Source organism: Schistocerca gregaria, unplaced genomic scaffold (assembly GCF_023897955.1).
Source record: "Schistocerca gregaria isolate iqSchGreg1 unplaced genomic scaffold, iqSchGreg1.2 ptg000923l, whole genome shotgun sequence".
Classification (NCBI taxonomy): Eukaryota; Metazoa; Arthropoda; class Insecta; order Orthoptera; family Acrididae; genus Schistocerca; species Schistocerca gregaria.
Genome location: NW_026062280.1, coordinates 32,501 through 40,000, shown reverse-complemented (window position 1 = coordinate 40,000; position 7,500 = coordinate 32,501). Strand labels below are relative to the sequence as shown.

Genomic DNA, 7,500 nt, shown 5'->3' with positions numbered 1-7,500 from the left:
TCCGCCCGAGAGCATCCCGAGCCAACAGCGGCGCGGGTCCGGGGCCGGGCCAGGTAGGTCCGTCATCCGGGAAGAACCGCGCGCGCTTGCCGGGAGCCCGAGCGCCCAAAGGGGCGAATCGACTCCTCCAGATATACCGCCGAGCAGCCAGCCAGGACACCGGGGCTCTGCCCAACAGACGCGAACCGAGGCCCGCGGAAGGACAGGCTGCGCACCCGGGCCGTAGGCCGGCACCCAGCGGGTCGCGACGTCCTACTAGGGGAGAAGTGCGGCCCACCGCACACCGGAACGGCCCCACCCCGCGGCGAGTGGAAAGGCAACCGGACACGACCCCGCCGCGGATTGCTCCGCGCGGGCGGCCGGCCCCATCTGCCGAGGGCGGGGGCCAGTGGCCGGATGGGCGTGAATCTCACCCGTTCGACCTTTCGGACTTCTCACGTTTACCCCAGAACGGTTTCACGTACTTTTGAACTCTCTCTTCAAAGTTATTTTCAACTTTCCCTCACGGTACTTGTTCGCTATCGGTCTCGTGGTCATATTTAGTCTCAGATGGAGTTTACCACCCACTTGGAGCTGCACTCTCAAGCAACCCGACTCGAAGGAGAGGTCCCGCCGACGCTCGCACCGGCCGCTACGGGCCTGGCACCCTCTACGGGCCGTGGCCTCATTCAAGTTGGACTTGGGCTCGGCGCGAGGCGTCGGGGTAGTGGACCCTCCCAAACACCACATGCCACGACAGGCGGCAGCCTGCGGGGTTCGGTGCTGGACTCTTCCCTGTTCGCTCGCCGCTACTGGGGGAATCCTTGTTAGTTTCTTTTCCTCCGCTTAGTAATATGCTTAAATTCAGCGGGTAGTCTCGCCTGCTCTGAGGTCGTTGTACGAGGTGTCGCACGCCACACCGCCAGCCGGCTGTGCACGCTACCGAGAAAGTACCGGTATGCGAACCGCCAGGCGACGGGCGCGCATCGCACGTTTAAGGAGACGCGGCCGGCCACACAGGCGACCACGACACTCCCACGTCTCCGAAGCGGGACAAACGCCGCGCGCTTCAGTATACGTAGCCGACCCTCAGCCAGACGTGGCCCGGGAACGGAATCCATGGACCGCAATGTGCGTTCGAAACGTCGATGTTCATGTGTCCTGCAGTTCACATGTCGACGCGCAATTTGCTGCGTTCTTCATCGACCCACGAGCCGAGTGATCCACCGTCCTGGGTGATCTTTTCCTTTTCAGTCTCCCACTGTCTCTTTCAAGACAGCAGCATTTGCGGGACTGAGGCGTCTGACGGCCCCTGTTCCACTATTTTTTTGTGTCCAACGGCCTCACAGCCGATGGGCGTCGTACGGCTCCACACCGGGGCGGACAGGCACTCGGGCGAACGTCATTCAAAACCGGCGCCAGGCGCCAGGTACCGCAGGCCAGCCGCTCCAGAGCTTCAGCGCTCGTACCACACAACAACAACAACACTTCCGCTAGTTTTGAGAGGCACGCGTGGTTCCGCACGCGGCGCACGGCCACTGCCGTACAGGTAGCGTGTTGCGCGACACGACACGACACGCACATCGAAAGACATGCAGTCTAGTCGGTAATGATCCTTCCGCAGGTTCACCTACGGAAACCTTGTTACGACTTTTACTTCCTCTAAATGATCAAGTTTGGTCATCTTTCCGGTAGCATCGGCAACGACAGAGTCGATGCCGCGTACCAGTCCGAAGACCTCACTAAATCATTCAATCGGTAGTAGCGACGGGCGGTGTGTACAAAGGGCAGGGACGTAATCAACGCGAGCTTATGACTCGCGCTTACTGGGAATTCCTCGTTCATGGGGAACAATTGCAAGCCCCAATCCCTAGCACGAAGGAGGTTCAGCGGGTTACCCCGACCTTTCGGCCTAGGAAGACACGCTGATTCCTTCAGTGTAGCGCGCGTGCGGCCCAGAACATCTAAGGGCATCACAGACCTGTTATTGCTCAATCTCGTGCGGCTAGAAGCCGCCTGTCCCTCTAAGAAGAAAAGTAATCGCTGACAGCACGAAGGATGTCACGCGACTAGTTAGCAGGCTAGAGTCTCGTTCGTTATCGGAATTAACCAGACAAATCGCTCCACCAACTAAGAACGGCCATGCACCACCACCCACCGAATCAAGAAAGAGCTATCAATCTGTCAATCCTTCCGGTGTCCGGGCCTGGTGAGGTTTCCCGTGTTGAGTCAAATTAAGCCGCAGGCTCCACTCCTGGTGGTGCCCTTCCGTCAATTCCTTTAAGTTTCAGCTTTGCAACCATACTTCCCCCGGAACCCAAAAGCTTTGGTTTCCCGGAGGCTGCCCGCCGAGTCATCGGAGGAACTGCGGCGGATCGCTGGCTGGCATCGTTTATGGTTAGAACTAGGGCGGTATCTGATCGCCTTCGAACCTCTAACTTTCGTTCTTGATTAATGAAAACATACTTGGCAAATGCTTTCGCTTCTGTTCGTCTTGCGACGATCCAAGAATTTCACCTCTAACGTCGCAATACGAATGCCCCCGCCTGTCCCTATTAATCATTACCTCGGGTTCCGAAAACCAACAAAATAGAACCGAGGTCCTATTCCATTATTCCATGCACACAGTATTCAGGCGGGCTTGCCTGCTTTAAGCACTCTAATTTGTTCAAAGTAAACGTGCCGGCCCACCGAGACACTCAACAAAGAGCACCCTGGTAGGATTTAAACGGGGTCCGCCTCGGGACGCGAAAGCACCCCTTCGGCTCGCCCCACCGGCAGGACGTCCCACGATACATGCCAGTTAAACACCGACGGGCGGTGAACCAACAGCGTGGGACACAAATCCAACTACGAGCTTTTTAACCGCAACAACTTTAATATACGCTATTGGAGCTGGAATTACCGCGGCTGCTGGCACCAGACTTGCCCTCCAATAGATACTCGTTAAAGGATTTAAAGTGTACTCATTCCGATTACGGGGCCTCGGATGAGTCCCGTATCGTTATTTTTCGTCACTACCTCCCCGTGCCGGGAGTGGGTAATTTGCGCGCCTGCTGCCTTCCTTGGATGTGGTAGCCGTTTCTCAGGCTCCCTCTCCGGAATCGAACCCTGATTCCCCGTTACCCGTTACAACCATGGTAGGCGCAGAACCTACCATCGACAGTTGATAAGGCAGACATTTGAAAGATGCGTCGCCGGTACGAGGACCGTGCGATCAGCCCAAAGTTATTCAGAGTCACCAAGGCAAACGGACCAGACAAGCCAATCCGATTGGTTTTGATCTAATAAAAGCGTCCCTTCCATCTCTGGTCGGGACTCTGTTTGCATGTATTAGCTCTAGAATTACCACAGTTATCCAAGTAACGTGGGTACGATCTAAGGAACCATAACTGATTTAATGAGCCATTCGCGGTTTCACCTTAATGCGGCTTGTACTGAGACATGCATGGCTTAATCTTTGAGACAAGCATATGACTACTGGCAGGATCAACCAGGGAGCTGCGTCAACTAGAGCTGAGCAGCCGGCCGCCCGGGAGTGTGTCCCGGGGGCCCGCGCGAACACGCAAGCGTCCGCTCAATTATTCTGCAAACAGGAGGAGGCCGAGCTCCCCTGCACGATACACCTCGAAACCCTCTCAGGTCCCGGCGGCGCGCAGCGCCGTCCTAGGTACTTGGTCGGTTTCGAGAGAGGCGCAATCGCCCGGAGTTAGGCGAGTAGACGGTTTTAGTGCGAACACCCTTGCTCCCAACTGAGCTTGCCGCTGCCGACAGAGGCCCGGGAGCGTGCTGTCGTGGCATTGCCGGCGGGAGACAACACGCGCCACCTATGGTGACCGGCAGCTCCAACGCCAGCGCCACACAAGGGCAAAGCCCCACTTGGGTGCAGAAGCGAACTCTCCCAGCACAGCGCACGCGCCAACACGTCCGCACAACTGCGATACAAACCACCTGCGAGAACCGCTGGGGCGACCGAGCAGCAGACGGCGTCGCGGCGCCGAGTGCCAGGCGGCGGCGCATCCTCAACGCACACAGTCCTCAATCAGACCAGCACACTGCAGATAACACGCGATCTAGTGTCCGGGCTCGGCTGAACCAACTTTGGCCGCCAGGCGCCGCGTGCAGGGTGCGCCGCAGCGTAGCTGCGCCGCCTGCCGAGCCCGTCGGCTGGCGCTCCTGCCACTCGGCGCCCCCCACCAGCCGCCTGTTGCGCGTGCGCCCACGCAGCGCGCGGCCAACACGCCGGGCGGCCCCCCTTCACCGGCCGGGAACAGTCCCACCAAGCCACCGCCGCGTATCGCTTCATACCCACATGGGCCTAGTCACGTGTGTGGATGTGGCGGGTACCGCTGAAACAACCGGTTAATAGCTGTACCGATCGTCGCCATCACAGATTCACCTCCAGCGTGAACAACCGCTCAACAACGGATTTCCAGTTCATTTGCGTATCTTGGGCAGTAAACGTAGATGTCCACCTACATTTGCGAATTCAACAATTCTTGCATGCCAGGATGTCATGTGTAACGACACGCTACATCAGACCACATACACACTGCGACATGTGCAGAAGAGAACACGTGGAAGGTGGCCCGCGCACGTATGCGATGTCCCTTCCGCGATCCACTGTCAACCGGCATCTGCGGCATGTCCCAGATATGGAACGCGGTCCACCAGGGTAGCACTTTGTGTGAGGCAATACGACAAAGTCGGAATACACGCGTCACTACATCACACGGCTCACGCTGACCTGACCTGACTCACCGCACCACCACCCCCAGCGACCCAGGGTGACATACAATGCGTTCGTACGTTCCTCCCACACGCCTCTACGGCGTACCACAGTGCAACCTAGCTGTTATTGGGAGACGAGACAAGTAGCATCGAGCACAACATATGGAAATTGAGATTCGACACCGTTGGGCACAGCCAGCGTACGGTCACACGTATCACACTACTTCACTCTGTACGTAACTACCGATGATCGGTACAGCGTGTGGGTTACGCGTACGACATCAGCGGACAATGGACACAGACCATACCACGACGTACACTGAGGGCGTCGACATCTGAACGCAACTGAACAGCTGCGAGGCTCATTTAACACTCAAACGCCAGACCGACCAGCTTGAGAGGACGGAGACACAAAGAGAGGGGCAGAGGGGGGGGGGGGGGCGATATAGTCCTATTGCAGTACAATTGACAGTGGATAGCGGGAATATGTGGAAAGTAAGCAACACTCGCAAGACATCTACATGAGGATAACAACGACACCAGAGATTCCGAGCAGTGAACTATGTTAGGCAAAGGGACAACGTGGGTTAGGTTAAGGGACAACGTGGGTTAGGTTAAGGGACAACGTGGGTTAGGTTAAGGGACAACGTGGGTTAGGTTAAGGGACAACGTGGGTTAGGTTAAGGGACAACGTGGGTTAGGTTAAGGGACAACGTGGGTTAGGTTAAGGGACAACGTGGGTTAGGTTAAGGGACAACGTGGGTTAGGTTAAGGGACAACGTGGGTTAGGTTAAGGGACAACGTGGGTTAGGTTAAGGGACAACGTGGGTTAGGTTAAGGGACAACGTGGGTTAGGTTAAGGGACAACGTGGGTTAGGTTAAGGGACAACGTGGGTTAGGTTAAGGGACAACGTGGGTTAGGTTAAGGGACAACGTGGGTTAGGTTAAGGGACAACGTGGGTTAGGTTAAGGGACAACGTGGGTTAGGTTAAGGGACAACGTGGGTTAGGTTAAGGGACAACGTGGGTTAGGTTAAGGGACAACGTGGGTTACGTTAAGGGACAACGTGGGTTACGTTAAGGGACAACGTGGGTTACGTTAAGGGACAACGTGGGTTACATTAAGGGACAACGTGGGTTAGGTTAAGGGACAACGTGGGTTAGGTTAAGGGACAACGTGGGTTAGGTTAAGGGACAACGTGGGTTAGGTTAAGGGACAACGTGGGTTAGGTTAAGGGACAACGTGGGTTAGGTTAAGGGACAACGTGGGTTAGGTTAAGGGACAACGTGGGTTAGGTTAAGGGACAACGTGGGTTAGGTTAAGGGACAACGTGGGTTAGGTTAAGGGACAACGTGGGTTAGGTTAAGGGACAACGTGGGTTAGGTTAAGGGACAACGTGGGTTAGGTTAAGGGACAACGTGGGTTAGGTTAAGGGACAACGTGGGTTAGGTTAAGGGACAACGTGGGTTAGGTTAAGGGACAACGTGGGTTAGGTTAAGGGACAACGTGGGTTAGGTTAAGGGACAACGTGGGTTAGGTTAAGGGACAACGTGGGTTACGTTAAGGGACAACGTGGGTTACGTTAAGGGACAACGTGGGTTACGTTAAGGGACAACGTGGGTTACGTTAAGGGACAACGTGGGTTAGGTTAAGGGACAACGTGGGTTAGGTTAAGGGACAACGTGGGTTAGGTTAAGGGACAACGTGGGTTAGGTTAAGGGACAACGTGGGTTAGGTTAAGGGACAACGTGGGTTAGGTTAAGGGACAACGTGGGTTAGGTTAAGGGACAAATTGAGTTAGGTTAAGGGACAAATTGAGTTAGGTTAAGGGACAAATTGAGTTAGGTTAAGGGACAAATTGAGTTAGGTTAAGGGACAAATTGAGTTAGGTTAAGGGACAAATTGAGTTAGGTTAAGGGACAAATTGAGTTAGGTTAAGGGACAAATTGAGTTAGGTTAAGGGACAAATTGAGTTAGGTTAAGGGACAAATTGAGTTAGGTTAAGGGACAAATTGAGTTAGGTTAAGGGACAAATTGAGTTAGGTTAAGGGACAAATTGAGTTAGGTTAAGGGACAAATTGAGTTAGGTTAAGGGACAAATTGAGTTAGGTTAAGGGATAATCTGGTACAACCACAGTTAGGTTAAGCGATAATCTGGTACAGCCACAGTTAGGTTAAGCGATAATCTGGTACAGCCACAGTTAGGTTAAGCGATAATCTGGTACAGCCACAGTTAGGTTAAGCGATAATCTGGTACAGCCACAGTTAGGTTAAGCGATAATCTGGTACAGCCACAGTTAGGTTAAGCGATAATCTGGTACAGCCACAGTTAGGTTAAGCGATAATCTGGTACAGCCACAGTTAGGTTAAGCGATAATCTGGTACAGCCACAGTTAGGTTAAGCGATAATCTGGTACAGCCACAGTTAGGTTAAGCGATAATCTGGTACAGCCACAGTTAGGTTAAGCGATAATCTGGTACAGCCACAGTTAGGTTAAGCGATAATCTGGTACAGCCACAGTTAGGTTAAGCGATAATCTGGTACAGCCACAGTTAGGTTAAGCGATAATCTGGTACAGCCACAGTTAGGTTAAGCGATAATCTGGTACAGCCACAGTTAGGTTAAGCGATAATCTGGTACAGCCACAGTTAGGTTAAGCGATAATCTGGTACAGCCACAGTTAGGTTAAGCGATAAAGTTGGTTAAATTCGGTATTGTGTGGGAAGGGGGCAGAGAGAGAGTGGGGGGGGGGGTGGATAGTTGTGGCAGTACGCGGATGCCTGAGTCAC

At 54.2% G+C, this 7,500-nt stretch overlaps 3 non-coding genes across 3 annotated transcripts in view; all 3 read right to left on the bottom strand.

The window, feature by feature from the left end:
- LOC126325428 (large subunit ribosomal RNA) overlaps positions 1–874 on the bottom strand; it is a 4,222-nt gene extending 3,348 nt beyond the window's left edge. The window contains exon 1 of the ribosomal RNA XR_007560108.1: positions 1–874. This exon is cut by the window's left edge and continues 3,348 nt beyond it. This is a non-coding gene — a ribosomal RNA (large subunit ribosomal RNA).
- A 188-nt stretch (positions 875–1,062) lies between these two features.
- On the bottom strand, positions 1,063–1,217 carry LOC126325432 (5.8S ribosomal RNA). Its single transcript, XR_007560111.1, has one exon. It is a non-coding gene; the product is annotated as a 5.8S ribosomal RNA (ribosomal RNA).
- Positions 1,218–1,586: 369 nt separating this feature from the next.
- LOC126325418 (small subunit ribosomal RNA) lies at positions 1,587–3,479 on the bottom strand. The gene has a single exon (XR_007560098.1). It is a non-coding gene; the product is annotated as a small subunit ribosomal RNA (ribosomal RNA).
- Positions 3,480–7,500: the final 4,021 nt, after the last annotated feature.